The sequence below is a fragment of the Muscardinus avellanarius genome, assembly GCF_963383645.1.
Source record: "Muscardinus avellanarius genome assembly, chromosome: 1".
NCBI lineage: Eukaryota > Metazoa > Chordata > Mammalia > Rodentia > Gliridae > Muscardinus > Muscardinus avellanarius.
Window position 1 is genome coordinate 189,033,662 of NC_137786.1, and position 15,307 is coordinate 189,048,968.

Consider the following 15,307-nt stretch of genomic DNA (forward strand, 5'->3'; position numbering starts at 1 on the left):
CCTGCTGTCAGATATTTTTTTCTAAATTAGAAACTATGTGTTCATTTTTGGAGCGATCATCTTCTAGGAGCGAGAATCTGTTCTCCATGTGGTCTAATCGGTTGTTTGTGCTTTGAATTGAGGCCTTTACTTCATTGATTGCATCCTTTATCTCTTTTTGGCTCTCTCTGAATTCTTTTCGAAACACCTCTATTATTTCTACAGCTATTTTCCTGATTTGATCTTCTAGAAATCTCTGAATTTCTGTTTTATCAGGTCTGATGTTGTGGGGTTGTGGGCATTCATTGCTCCATTGTTATTCCTCTTTCCCATGATTTCGGAATTTTGTGACTTCTCTGGGTTCTTCTCTGGGTCACTATGACTTCACTTAAGGTGCTCTGGATCTCGAGTCTGTGGTATCTTAGTCACCATTACTCCTTTACTGGGTTGTATCGCAAAGTCTCAGACCCAGGGAGTCAATCGAGGCTGCTTTAGACCATGGGTTGGGGTGCCAGGTTGGGCGTTCTCCTGCGGGGAGTTGTGACTATGGTGTGATATCTCTGCCACTGCCACTCCCCCACTGGATCAAGTCCCTGGGAGTGCAGTACTGGGATTTCTCCTCTAGGGGCCGCAATTTGCCTCACGGTTGTTGAGTGCGCTGATGGAGCTGTAGTGGACTCAGTGAATTCGCGGCTGCTGCCGCCGGTGACAATATGGCACCACTGCTACGCCCTCAGCCGTGAGGCTGGCATATTTCTTCTCTGGTTTTGAGCTCTGCTCTGAGTCCCTGCAGGGTGTGCTGAGCCCAGCCCCTGGGAGCTTTAGATGCTCCCTGTGCCGAAAAATCTGCCAAATTCCGCCCGGCTGATCTGCAGCGGCTCACCTCAGCTCGCTGTCTGCCGCTCCTCTCTGGAGCCTGGTGGGCTGTTGAGTGCGTTGGTCTGGTGCTGTCTGGTGAACTCACCGCTGTCGCCGGCAGTAAGGTGCTGCTGCTGCGTCCTTGGGCATGAGGCCAGCATATCTCTTCTGTGGCTCTGAGCTCCGTCTGAGTGCCCCTCCTCTCTGGAGCCTGGTGCTGCAAGGGAAGATGACGCCCGCGTCGCTCCGCGCCATGGCTCTGGCCGCAGCTGGAAATTTCTTAATAATATATTTCACTTAACCCAATATTTCTCAAATATTATGAAATCAACCCAATTGTTATCAATGAGGTATTTTCACTGTATTTACACCTTATTTATATATTTTCTGTGCTTTTTATACTTATGTATTGTAATAGACCAGCTTCATTTCAAAAGCTTGGAATTGACATGTGGCTAGTGGCCCTCACAATGGACAGCTAGTGTAAACTTCAAGAGGAATCATATCTTGTTCATTTTTATATTCCCAGGTGAGCCAAGTGTGGTGGCACACACTTGTAATCTCAGTACTTGGGAGACTGAGACAAGAGAATTGCAGATTTGGACAGCTTCAGCAAACAGTGAGATTCTTATCAACCTAGAGAGACCATGTTCTGAAAATAAAAATAAAACAGGGCTGGCAGTGTAACTCGGAGGTAGAATGCCTTTGGGTTCAATCCCCTGAGAAACACACACACACACACACACACACACACACACACACACACATTCCCAGGTGCCTGACTTTCAAAAAGTGCTTAATAAATACTTCTAAATGAGTGAATGACCAGGTTAATAATGATAAAAAGAATTTTTTTACTCTGTGAAAGGAACTGTTAAGTAATATAAATATCTCTTTCTTTCCTTACCAACAAATGGTTGGCTTGTATTCAATGGCCACTTAATAGTTATTAAGTAATTAGGTATACTTGGAGAAGACATTTCACATTTTTTTTTTTTTGGTGGTACTGGGGATGGGACCCAGGGGCCTTCTACCTCCAGGCTACACTCCCAGACCTATTTTATATTTTATTTGGAAACAGGGTCTCTTAAGCCAGCTGAGGCTGGCTTCGAACCTGCACGATCCTCCTGACTCAGCCTCCTAAGCGCGGGGATTACAATAGTGTGCCACCACACCCGGAAAAATTACCCTATCTTCCATATAAATATATTAATACTCACCTTGTTGTGGGGCTTAAAATATATATAATTATAATATTTTATAATTATAAAATTATAAAATAAAGTTTAACACATATGCTGGGCAGAGTGATACCTACTTGTAATTCCAGTTACTTGGGAGACTGAGGCAGGAGGATATCAGGTTTGAAGCCAGACTGGGCAACTTAGTCAGACACGATTTCAAATTTAAAAAAAGGGCTGGGGATATAGCTTTTTGGTAGAATGCCCCTGGCTCAATCCGCAGTACCTTCCCACCCCAATATACACACAGCTTTAACAGACTCTTTAGATAGGACTAACCACATCCTAGCAATTATTCTAAATGCTTTAAAATATTTGGTTTCATAGTAGCAGGTAGTATTATTGTAATTTCTATTTTAGGTCTGGAAACCAGACACAGTGGTTAAACAAGTTGCCCAAGGGTGCATAAATAGTAAGTGGTAGTAATGGGATTTTAAACCCAGGAGTTCAATTGTAGAATCAGGACCCTTAATCACTGTGCTCTATTCTTTTAAAGCCAAATGTTGCTGATTTCATTAGAAAAAAAATCTACAATTGGCTACTCTAAGGAATACCATATTGGAGTGATTAATGGCTTTATTTATAAACTATAATTTGTGTACTGTTCTGTACTCTGAAAAATAAGAGATTAACAACAAATTCAAATATATTTTATTTCCTCAAAGTCATACCTTTGTAGACACTAACAATGATTTTATACATAGGTGTGGTTGGTTGCTTGTGGTTCTCTCAGGGGCCTTTGTTAGCAAAAATTTCAGAGAGGAGGCCTTGCCCTAGAAGCTCAAGGGTGTGTTGGTGCTTTAGAGATTTTATGCACAGATCTCAACACCACCACCAAAGAACAGGAAATTGGCAGGTCAAAGTCTAGCTTATACCTTGCGCATGCTATGATATTAAAATAAAGATGACAAACTAGTGCTTCTTATTTCTGGGCATTTGCATTAGCCCTGCTCTGACTCATAAACAAAGGGAGCAAATCTTTAAAAAAGAAAAAGAGACAGGAAAAAGAATTCTCAGGTCTCAGGGTTCTATTCAATCACCACTATCCCCAAATAAGTCCAAATCATGGCAGTGCTACCCACATAAGATGGAAAAAACAATGTTCATCTATTCAGATGTAGAAAGAAGTTGGCCAGCAAGATGGTTTCTTCTTTTCACAATGATGAATGGAACATTGATAACAGATGGTATCTAAAGAAATGTTACAAATACCGTGCTTCTTCATCTAAGACCTGTGAGCTAGGTAACACCAGGACACTTTTATCAACAAACGAGTTCTGGAGAAACAGGTGAGACCCAGAAAGTCAAAGAGTACAAAGAGTGCTATAGAAAAGCCACTAACACAGCAGCTCCATTGTTACTCCACTTAGATTAGGCCTGTAGAATGTCTGAGGGTCAGGCCATTCATCCCCAGATTTAAACACACACACACACACACACACACACACACACACACACACACACGTATTTCGCAGATCTCTGAAACACCCAAAACAGATACTGGGTTTTACTCTTCTTTTAAAGAGGAGGAAATGAAATCACAGGGACCCGTACATACTTGCCCAGACTGGCAATGGATGTGGCAGTGGAGATTTTAGAAATTTGATGGGATAGTTTTGTTGTTATAAGTGGTTTTACTGGCAGCCTTTCATAGTATTATTTATTATTTATTATTATTATATATTTTTTGCAGTACTGGGGATGGAACCTCTGAGCTATACTCCTAGCCCTATTTTTTATTCTTTATTTTGAATCAGGGTCTCACTGAGTTGCAAGGGGCCTTACTAAGTAGCCGAGGCTGTCTGCACACCATGATCTTCCTATCTCAGCCTCCCAAATGCTGGGATTACAAGTGTGTGCCACCATGCCCGGATTTCTTTCATTGTATTTTTAAAGCAGATCAATTCTAGATGTAATAATTGCATACAAGACAAGGTAGAGATCACCAAATGAATTGCAGAGGATAACTGCTCCAACTAGAATTTAGCTTGAACAAAGTTGTCTGATACCCTATGCTATTGACTGAACATCCCAGATGAATTTGAATAGCTGTGATGGGTTCTCCACTACATCTATAAAGAGAGTTGCATTCTGTTCAGTTTTGTCAAAAAGTATTTTTCTTTTTTTGTGGTACTGGGAGTGGTATCCAGGGCTACTCTACCTCCAAGCAATACCCCCAGCCCTATGTTTTTTATTCTTTATTTTGAAACAGGGTCTCATTGAGTTGCAAGGGGCCTCACTAAGTAACTTAGGCTGTCAATGAACTGCAATCCTCCTGTCTCAGCCTCCCAAATGCTGGGATTACAAGCGTGCAACACCATGCCCAGCCAAAAATTATTTTTTAATGTGCAGTAGCTACTTTTAAATTGTCATGGGATCTGTAAAGATAGAGCATGATGATAAAAATGGTTAATACAGTGAATTCCATGAGGGACATAGATAAGATTTTGTGCTACTCATTGCAGGGAATACAAATATGTATAATAACAAGACTTAATGACTTGATCTTGTTTTGGAGGAGGCAAACATAGCATATTAGAAATTATGGTGCTTGCCATTAAAGAGATATAGATTTCAATCCACCTTCTTGCCATCTAATAGCTATGTCATTTTGAAATGCTACTTGTTTCACTGAGCCTAAAAAATTCAGATGAAAAGATGAACACTTGCATAGGGTTTTTGTGAGAAACAGAGTAGAGACCCCTTCAGAACTATGTTTAATAAGATATTTATAGAAAAATATATCATGTTAGAAAATGATTTATACCGTAAAAAAATGTTTCCTTAGGGCAAGGAGAGGTAGTATTTGCATAGAAAATTAATGTTTGACTTTACTTATTTTCTATTTCTAAAGATGTTATGAAATTTTAAGGGATTCATAAATAAGTAGGGTTACATGATGTGTTACATATGTGTTTTCTGGCATTTATTTATATGTATTTTCTCAGTAAATATGAGCTTTATATACCTTTAAGCTGTAAAATATAATATCACATTTTGGGTTTTATATAAATTTACAGAACAATGTTCTTATAGCATGGATTAAAAGTATGTTTTGGAGTTTCATATTGTTATTGTTTTTGTGGCACTGGGGATGGAACCCAGGGGCATCTTACCTTTCAGCTACACTTCTATCTTTATTCTTATTTTGAAACAGAGTCTCACTCAATTGTTGAGGGCCTTTCTAAGTTGTCGAGGCTGGCCTTGAACCTGTGATCCTCCTGTCTTAGCCTCCTAGTATTGGGATTATAGGTGTGCACCACCACACCTGGGTAGGTGTTTCATATTTGAATAAAATTATAATGCAGTTGTATCCAATTATATGGCAAACTAATTTCCAGGGCTTTCGTTGAAGAAACATGGGAAAGGAAGTTGAATGAATATCTTTTTTGTGTCACTTTTCCAGTAAACACTTGAGATAACCTGCTTAAAAAGAGAAAAGGTTTATTTTGGCTCACATTTTTGGAGGTTTTGGTGCATTCTTTTGGGTCTACTGTGAGGCAGCATATCATGGGAAGGAGCCTCTGGTAGAGCAAGCTGCTCACTCCATGATGGCTGAGAAGCAAAAAAGCGAGAGGAAGATATCTGCATGCCACAATCCCCTTTGAGGGCAAGCTCCTGGTGACCTAAGCAATTCCAGGAGGCTCACCCAACTTCTCCAAAGGGCTAAACTGAGGACCAAGCCTTTCAAACACAACCCTTTGATGGGGGATAATCCAAATCCAGATTACAGAAGTGTTATTACATTTTCTAGGGAAAACTCTTGGAGAAAAACCCTTCATTGCCTTTTGTGAAAACTATTAATTACTTGTTGAGGCTGTATGAATTTTTAAAATTCACTTGGTAATGATGGTGCATTATAGGGGATTCAGGTCATATAGTATGTTCTATCCGTGGAATCATATCATCTTGGAGAGTGAGCCTTTTATATAAATATTCTTGAGAATGTTCTCTGCCCATCTATGGGGAGGCTCTGCTGGAGGCAACATTACATAGACATTAACTTTAATCAAATGAGAGACTGATATGTTTCAACTCTAAAGCTGTTTTTTATTTTTATTTTTTGTGGTACTAGGGATTGAATTCAGAAATGTTTTACCTGCAAGATATGCCCATAACTGCCGGGCGTGGTGGCGCACGCTTGTAATCCCCGCACTTGGGAGGCTGAGACAGGAGGATCGCACAGGTTTGAAGTCAGCCGTGCTGGCTTAAGAGTCCCTGTTTCCAAACAAAAGACCTAAAATAGGTCTGGGAGTGTAGCCCAGAGGTAGAAGGGCTTCCAGGAACCCCAGTACCACCAAAAAAAAAAAAAAAAAAAACCCAAAAACCAAAAAACAAAAAACAACTATGCCCATAGCCCATAGCCCTTTAATTTTTTTTTTTTTGTCTTAAAACAGGATCTCACAAGCCAGACATTGTAGCACATGCCTATAATCCTAGTACTTCGGAGGCTGAGACAGGAGGATTGCAGGCTCAAGAACAGTCTCACATAATGAGACTCTCATCAAACTAGTAAGATACTGTTTCCAAATAAAAAATAAAATAAGGCTAGGGGTTTAGCTTAGAGTTAGAATGTTTTTTGGATTCAAACCCCAGTATTAGTGGTACATGCTTGTAATCTCAGCATTTGGGAAGCTGAGACAGGAGGATCAAGGTTCGTGGCCAGCCTTAGCTACTTAGTGAGGCCCTTTGCAACTCAGTGAGACCCTGTTCCAAAATAAAAAATAAAAGTAGGGCTAGGAGTGTATCTTGAAGGTAGAATGCCTCTGGGTTCCATTCCCAGTACTAAAAACAAAACAAACAAACAAACAAAAAACCCAAAAGCCAGTATCACTACGGAAAAAAAATGAAGGTCGCCTTAGGTTGCTGAAAGTCTAAGTTGCTGAGCTTTGTCTTGAACTCACAATTCTCCTGTCTCTGCTTCCCAGGAACCGGGATTAAAGGTGTGTTCTCTACAGCTATTTTAAAAGCTATTTTAAAAGTCCTAATATAGTCATTATGCAACTACTTAAATAACTTCATCATGTTTTCCCCACAACTAGCATTCTGGAAATAGTGTCTAATTACATAGAGTGTGCTGATAAACATGAGCAGTGGCTAACTTATCTCCAGTCTTCTAAGAAGATGCTTCTAAACACCTTATGCTGGGCTAGATTCACTTCCTATGTATTCCATCACCCTGGATTCTATTTGTCTCCTCATTAGATTCAATGCTCTGTGGAGAATCCTGCCACATCAAACTCTTTGTACTAAGTTTAGTGACAAGTACTGTAAACATGTCGGAGCTGAACAAATTAAATGGCTAAATTAATATAAATACTGAAATCTTTATTTTATTCTGGTTGTCCTTTTAGGGTCTAGAATTTTGCGTGTGTGTGTGTGTGTGTGTGTGTGTGTGTGTTTATTTTTGGTACTGGGGGTGGAACCCAGAGGCTTATACCTCCGGGCTATACTCCCAGACCTATTTTTTTATATTTTATTTGGAAACAGGGTCTCACTAAGTTGCTGAGAGCCTCATTAAGTAGCTGAGGCTGGCTTTGAACCTGCGCGATCCTCCTGTCTCAGCCTCCCAAGCGCGGGGATTACAAGCGTGCGCCACCATGCCCGGCGTGTGTGTGTGTGTGTGTGTGTGTGTGTGTGTGTGTGTGTGTGTTTAAGATGAGGTCTTGCTGCCTTGCCCAGGCTGGCCTCCCTCCAACTTCTTAAGTGATCCTCTAGCCTCAGTCTCCTGTATAGCTGGGGCCACCGGTGCACCCCACCTGTTTTGATGCTTGTTGGGGGGGGGAGAAGTATAATTGGTCCACCGTAGGAAGTTTCTCACCTCATCCTGGCTATTTCAGAATCTGGCTACTGAACTGAGCCTGGTTTAGGCCCACTCTCGTCTTGCCTAACATAGTAGAAATGTGTCATCTCTGATGGTAAGCACCTGTGTTAGCCTTTGTGCCCTGTGACCTCCTCCAGAAATGTACTGGACTGTGAGCTCCTTGATGGCAGAAGTCACGGTATTCAAGTTTTTCAAGTTTGTTTCATGAGCTCAGAAGTTAGGTCTGCCACAGAGTAGGCAGCTCAGTGAGCTCCTGTAGTTTCCAACTGGGCGTAGCACTATGAGTGTTTTTGTGCTACTAAGAGGCACTGAAACAGGCCCTAAATCCAAAAGAAAAATCACTCTGGGCTATCCTGGCCCAGCCTTAAAGTTTCCAACCATTGTGTACTATTCACTGCGCCAGGAGCTTTCGTTCATTTTTATTCCTCACAAAACCGATTCCTCCGCCTCCCAAAGGTTTGTAGTCCTTGAAAGACAGCTCACTCCTGGTGGGGACTGCATCTTATGTGGCAATTCTCCAGAATCTTTTAGTTATTTTAAAAAGTGAGTTATATTGTACAGATTGTGATAACCTTGTGTGCAACCCCATAAATCTCTAGATATGCGCACGCCCCTGTGAGTATCACCCGGATTAGGAAAAAGACCGTTTCCTACTCCACTAGGTTCCTTCGTGTCCTTTCCCACCGAACACACCCCTGTCCCTCAGAGGCAACCATTCAAACTTCCTTTACCATCCCTAAGTTGTGCAGGGTATTTTCTTGGGGGAAGTGGTAGGTGGAATGGTTTGATCTACAGTCCGGCGCTGGGTGTCCTTCCTACTGGGCACCTCGCGGAGGTTCCCAGGGGTCCACAGAGCCACGGCTGCTCTCTAGACTCGAGTCCAGAAGGCAGTGGTCCCACCCGGTCCCTCGCACCCAGCGCTGGCCGGAAGGCCCGGAGCCCCAACAAAGGGACCGTGGGTTGCACGAACGCGGTGCGGTTGCACGCTACGATGGCTGCCCCGCGGGCTCCCGCGCTGCGTTCCGCGTGCTCCGCGCTTTCGCGTGGGCGCCCTCCCCGCCACGGGCAGCCGGGCGTGGCCATGGGCGCGACCCGCCGGGACGCCCGCGGCCAGGGGGCGCTGCGGTGCCCGCGATGTGGGGCGCGCGCCCATTGGTGGAACCTCCCCTCGCCGGTCCGCCGCCGCGGCGCCCACCTCCGGGTCTTCTCTCCGCGCCCCCATTGGCCGTTCGCGTCCCACGGGCGTCCGCTCCCGCCCCCCGCCCGTCCGGATGGAAACCTGGTTGGGGGTGGGAGGCTGAAGCGGGGAGGAGGGCGAGTGGTCCTCCGGGTAAGGGTGCGCGCGCGAGCCAATCGGGAGCGGACGTGGAAAAGGGGCGCCGCGCCAGCCAATCACGTCGCGAGGTGCGGTCGGGGCCGGTGACGCGAGCGAGGGTCGCAGCCAATGGGCGTGCCGCTGTCCGTCCGCTCTTCAGCAGCCGGCCGGGGGCGGTGGAGACGGGAGTGAGGAGAGCGCAACGGCGGCGGCGGCGCAGCCATCGCTGGACTGCCGGCAGAGCGAGGTCCGAGCCTCTGCGTCGAGGTGAGCGGCGGGGGCGCCGCGGGAGGCCGGGCTGCCGGCCCCGAGCGGCCGCGGGAGCCGGGCGCTGGCTGGGCCGAGGCGGGGCCGCCGGCCTGTCGCGGGTCCCGCCCCCGCCCCCACCCGCGTCGGCCGGGAGCGGGGGCGCGGGCCGGCCGGGAGGGTCCCTGCGCTGCGAGGCCGAGCCGCCGCCCTCACAGGCCGGCGCCGCCGGAGGCACGTGGGGAGGGGCCTGGCTGGGAGGCCCGGGGCGCCGCCTGGGCTTGGAGGCCGCGGAGAGTGGCGAAGGTGGGGCGGTAGTTAACGGGGAAGCGGGCTCGTGTGCTCGATGGAGGGTGGCGGCAGGAGGAGGCCTGTGATGGAAGGATTCTCTGAGGAGGGAGAAAGTGATGGGAAAAGGGTGATGCTCAGAAAAAGGTGTCCGAGGAGAAGGCGCCGGGCCGGAGAGTGTGGTTGGCCTCTTGGAATAAAGCATCCATCGGGGTAGGGGGAAATCTGCTGTGAGCGAAGGGAAAACAGGTTTGGGGTTTGAAGGTTAAGGTCTTTGGACAAACGGGGACACGTGGATCTCGAGTGAACAGCGGCGCACCTACTGAAACCGGAAGGTAACTGAAGGGAGAGGTTTTAGGTGAGGTGTGGACGAAGGCTGTTTGACCAGAAGGCGTTATTTGCCTTGTTAGAAAGTGTACGTGGAGCCGACAAGGTAGGTAGCTGAAGGCTGTGACTCTTTTATGAGTAGTTGAGCAAGAACGAACGGAGTCCGGAGAGCGGAAAGTGTCAGGTAGGAGCTAAGTTAAAAGATTCATTCACTACTCAGAGAGGGTGGAACACTCAAACTTGTTAACTCTCACTGCAGAGGCTGATCTTCCTTCCCACCCTTCTTCTCACTCGTTGACAGCCCATCTATTGTTTTGCTTTAGCATCGCACACATTTACCCTCCCAGAATTAATGGACATAAATATCGTTTGCTTTTGATTGGATGGAAATGAGGAGTCTTGTAATTCTGTACCTTTAAAAAAGTAGAATAAGCCAGACACCGTGGCACCTACCTGTAAGCCCAGTACTTGGGAAACGGAGGCAGGAGGATCCCAGGTTCAGGTCAGCACCATAACTTCATGAGACCCAGCCTCAAAATAAAATATAAAAAGGGCTTGGGATGTGGCTCGGAGGTAGAACGCCCCTGGGTTCAATTCCCAATTACCCTGGCCCCCCAAAGTAGAATGTGTTAATTTAAAGGCAACATCAGAAAATACTCTCGGAAAATCTACCCTACAGGGGAGTTTCTCAGTTATCTTGTTGGACATGTGTAATACAGCATGAAAATGATGCAAGATCTCTTACAGTAACCTGAGTGAGAATTAACATATAAGTACAGTTATTCTGTAGGATCAACTTTTTTGATGCAGTGGAATTTGATGATTTATTGTTGGACAAATTTCCAGTTTGAAAAGAGTTTATAGTTAAATAGGTTCAAAATTTGTTTCACTCAGGAAATACATGGCTTGTGTGTATCACTTACTGGCCTTTCTGTTTGAAGCTTTTGGGATGTTTCTTGTGGGGTGTAGGCAGAGGTTGGGGAACAGAGAAGAGGTAGTAGGCAAGAAGGTGGATTTACCACATTTCCAGTGGATTTAAATGGGAGGGTTAGCCGGGCGTGGTGGTGCACGCTTGTAATACCCACACTTGGGAGGCGGAGACAGGAAGATCGCGCAGGTTCAAAACAGCCTTGCTGGCCTAAGAGACCCTGTTTCCAAATAAAAATATAAAAAATAGGTCTGGGAGTGTAGCCTGGAGGTAGAAGGGTTTCCAGGAACCCCAGTACCACACACACACACACACCAAAAAAAAAAAAAAAAAGAGGGATAATTTCTTCTGGGATAGGACAAAAGTATTGTGAAGAGTTACATTGTCACAGACAAAAACCAAAAACCAGAAAGCAGTTGTTATAGAGGGTGTTTTTGTGTTCACCAGATCAACAAAGCATTGTAACTAATGGATCCTTTTTAGAATACAGAAATAAAGTAGTGAAAGTTATTTTTTAGTTATAATGCTATTTACTGTGATCACAGTAAAACAGTATAACAGAATACCTAAGTGTTGAGGCCACTTGGAATAAAGAAGTAATCCAAGTGGTGTGGAGTTAATCAAAAGATTTCCTGAAAATCCTGAGTTTTGAGCCATCATTTGAACTAGGAGTTGGGATGTGGGTTATTAGAAAATGCAAGAATGACAGTCCAGTACTTTGAATATAGTTCAAACAAGTGTGGACAAGAATCACAAATTAAAAATGACTTTTAAGGACATTTAGAGATTTGCACGAACATTTAGGGGTGTGGGGAATCACCCTCTTGGTGCAGCTTCGTAGATAAATCATAGTTCTCTGTGGTGGCTAGGAGAGAGAATTAGAATAGTTGAAGGACTGAAGATAGGAAAGTACACAGAAGCATTTTTTTGTTAAGAGAATGTAGTAAAACCAGGTTGGGGTATTGAAGGGTAGAACTGATAGTCAACCATATGAAATACTCAAAAACATTTCTGAGTCTTTCACTATATTATATTGGTAGTAACAGCAAAATAGTTGGGTACCACTGTGACAGGCATTGTATTGAGCTAAATCTTTTGTTTTGATTAATATTTATAGATAGGAGCTGAGATTCAGAGAGACTTTTTTCTTTTTTGCGGGTCTGGGAATGGAACCCAGAGGCATTTGACCTCCGAGCTACAGTTCCTGCCCAATTTTTAATTCTTTATTTTGAAACAGGGTCTCACTGAGTTGCAGAGGCCTCACTAAGTAGCTGAGGCTGTCCGTGAACTGCAATCCTCCGGTCTCAGCCTCCTGAATGCTGGGATTACAGCATGTGCAACACGCCCGACTACAGAGAGATTTAACTTGCACAGGGTTACAGAGCCAGTAAGTTGCAGGACAGCATTGGCAAAATTGGTCTAGTGAACATGAATTGAGCATTTGCTAATGCTGGAGTTTGATAGTTTACAAGAAAATGTAAAGATCAGTCCTGAACCATTTTTAAAAGAGGCTATTATAAAGAGCCAGTGAAGAAAGAGATTGCTTGAATATACTAAATAGGCTGGAGAAACTTAGTGTTTTAAGAAAGAGGGAAGTATTCAGCAACAAAATATCTAGCTGAGAGACTCATAAGAAGAATGATTAAGAACCATTGAGTTAAATATAGGAAGAAAGAAAAGTAAGTTTAGTCTAAAAAAAAAACCTAAAATGATGATATTAAGATATGCCTGGTAATAAAACACTTAGTGGCAAGTAATCTACAAATTTAAATATTTGGTATGATCACAGTTATGATCAAATTTATAAGAAAGATGATGGTAGGTCCCCTTGTAGTTATTTAATCTTTGCCTTGAAATATCCTGAGTGGTCACCTGGGATGGTGGCACATGCCTGTAATACTAACACTTTGGAGGCTGAGGCAGAAGATTGTAGGTTTGAGGCCAGCCCCCAACAATTTGAGATCCTGTTTCAAAATAAAAAGGGCTGAGGGTTGTGGTTTGAGGGTAGGATCTCCAGTACTGGGTTCAACCTCTAGTACCACACTCAAACTTGAGTGGTTTTAAAATGCTTGTACTTTTATATATTTTCATCTTTTTTTTTTTAATGAGCATTGTTACTGTAGAGGGTAAAAACCATTCATCAGAAATGAACCTATGTAAGTCTGAACTTGGAGTGAAAAAAGAGATGTTCTTATTTTAGTACCTACTCCATATGTGGCACTTTGGGAGGCGTGTTGATATAACTGGGCTGTTGCTGATGGGAACTGAAACTGCTTATACTAAAAGGTGGCATTTACTTAATCTGAGGGATCAGTTTACTAAAGCACCCTGAATCATAGAGATACGGTCTTGACTTCCCGAACATTTGTTTTCTTAGAGTGAAATAAATGAATTTAAGATTAGGACAACAAACTACTATAGAATAGAGTTATTTAAACTGTTTCTTTTAACATTGTATCCTTCCTTCTTCTGACACATTGCTTCTATAGTTCCTCTCTTCTGTGGGTTTGTAATGGGCCTAGAGTTTCAGTTGAGTAAGACAGTATGAAAGTGCTGAATTTATGTATAACTGATTAACTTAAACAGTTAAAAATTTATCATTATTTTCCTTCCTAAATGTAAAAAAATAAGTTTTTCTTGCCAAGTAATTATTCCCATCAAACAAGTAGGATTTTCCTTAGGATCAGTACAGATTCCAATTTCTTAAAATGAAGAGGGTGGAATCTTGTACATCAGTATAGTTTTTAGCTTAATTTCCTTTGGTCCATAGGGATTGTGGGAGGAAATCTAATGTGATTCCTGTTTCACTTAAACACTGTACTATATTTCTTAAAAACTGATTGTATTAAATTCTTACATAATTTTCTTGTGTGTATCCCATTTTATAGATGAAGAGAATGAGGTTCGGAGAAGTTAGGAACTCTAAAGATTAGAGAGCTAAATGGTAGAGCTGGGATCCAAACCTTACTTTGTCTAATTCCCAAGCTCAGGCATATGAGGTAACAGGACTGATTTATGATAATACTTACAGTTGGAAAGGAAATGCCACATAGCCTTAGGTACTGTAACTCTGTTACTTAAGAGGATGGAACTGTGTTCCAGGTGTTTGTACCTTGTGACACTGCCTCCAAGTGATTTTAATGTGACTTACAGGGTATATTAATATGCATTTTCTTGCTTTAGAGATGTATGTTTACATTTTAGTATTTTTTTGAGACGAAGATATATTTTATAGTGTCTTTATTTCAAAATGTTTGTGAAAGATGCCATGCTCTGAAAGTCAAATGTGTCTCAGAATTGAGAAGGTATAGTAGATGCCTATAGTTTTCATGCAACTGTCTTGTTAAATTGTTGCATTCATTGTCTCTCCAGTCTCCCCCCCTTTACTTAAATATGGTATTATATAGAATTCAGGTACATATTAATATAAATAGCTTGTTCTTATTAAGATTATGATGTAGAAAAAAGTAATGATGTACAGAATTCATTTTGAACTGTGAATCAGCAGATTTGAGTTTTAATTTTGGTTTTGTTAACAACTTGGTTTATAACTCTAGGCAAGTCACTTCCCTCTCTTGTCTTTAGTTTCCTCATCTGTTAGTGGGGGGAGGGAAACTTTTGTTTTTCAACAAGCTCTGTTCCCTCTTTTTAATTAAAATTAGATACAGTACCTTCCTTGGAAACTGTATTATTTTATTTTATTTTTTTGGTGGTACTGGGGTTCCCGGAAGCCCTTCTACCTCCAGGCTACACTCCCAGACCTATTTTTACATTTTTATTTGGAAACAGGGTCTCCTAAGCCAGTGCGCGCAGCTGGCTTCGAACCTGCACGATCCTCCTGTCTCAGCCTCCCAAGCGCGGGGATTACAAGCGTGCGCCACCACGCCCAGCTTGGAAACTGTATTATTTTTACTATTTTATTTTTTCTTTCTTTTCATCTCCCTTTTCCCTCCCTGTCATTTTTGTCATGGATCCCTGAACGTATGAACAGATTCTTTTTTTCTTTTTTTTTTCAATACTAGAGATGGAACCCAGGGGCATTCTACCTCCAAGCTACACCCCCAGCCCTACTTTTTATTCTTTATGTTGAAAAAGGGTCTCACTGAGTTACAAAGGGCCTTGCTAAATAGCTGAAACTGGCCGCAAACCAAGATCCTCCTGTCTCAGCCTCCCAAATGCTGGGATTACAAGTGTGCGCCACCATGCTTGGCTTGGTAAGATTTTTAGTTTTTAGAGATGGTGAATTGTTTTTGATACTACATTTACAGAATCAGGACATCTTAGAAAGCAGGTACTCACAA

At 43.0% G+C, this 15,307-nt stretch overlaps 1 protein-coding gene across 1 annotated transcript in view; it reads left to right on the forward strand.

The window, feature by feature from the left end:
* Positions 1–9,329: 9,329 nt before the first annotated feature.
* Positions 9,330–15,307, forward strand: part of FAR1 (fatty acyl-CoA reductase 1) — a gene marked incomplete at both ends in the record, with an annotated part of 65,788 nt that continues 59,810 nt past the window's right edge. The window contains one exon of the mRNA XM_080719712.1: positions 9,330–9,484. The remainder of the gene's footprint in view (positions 9,485–15,307) is intronic.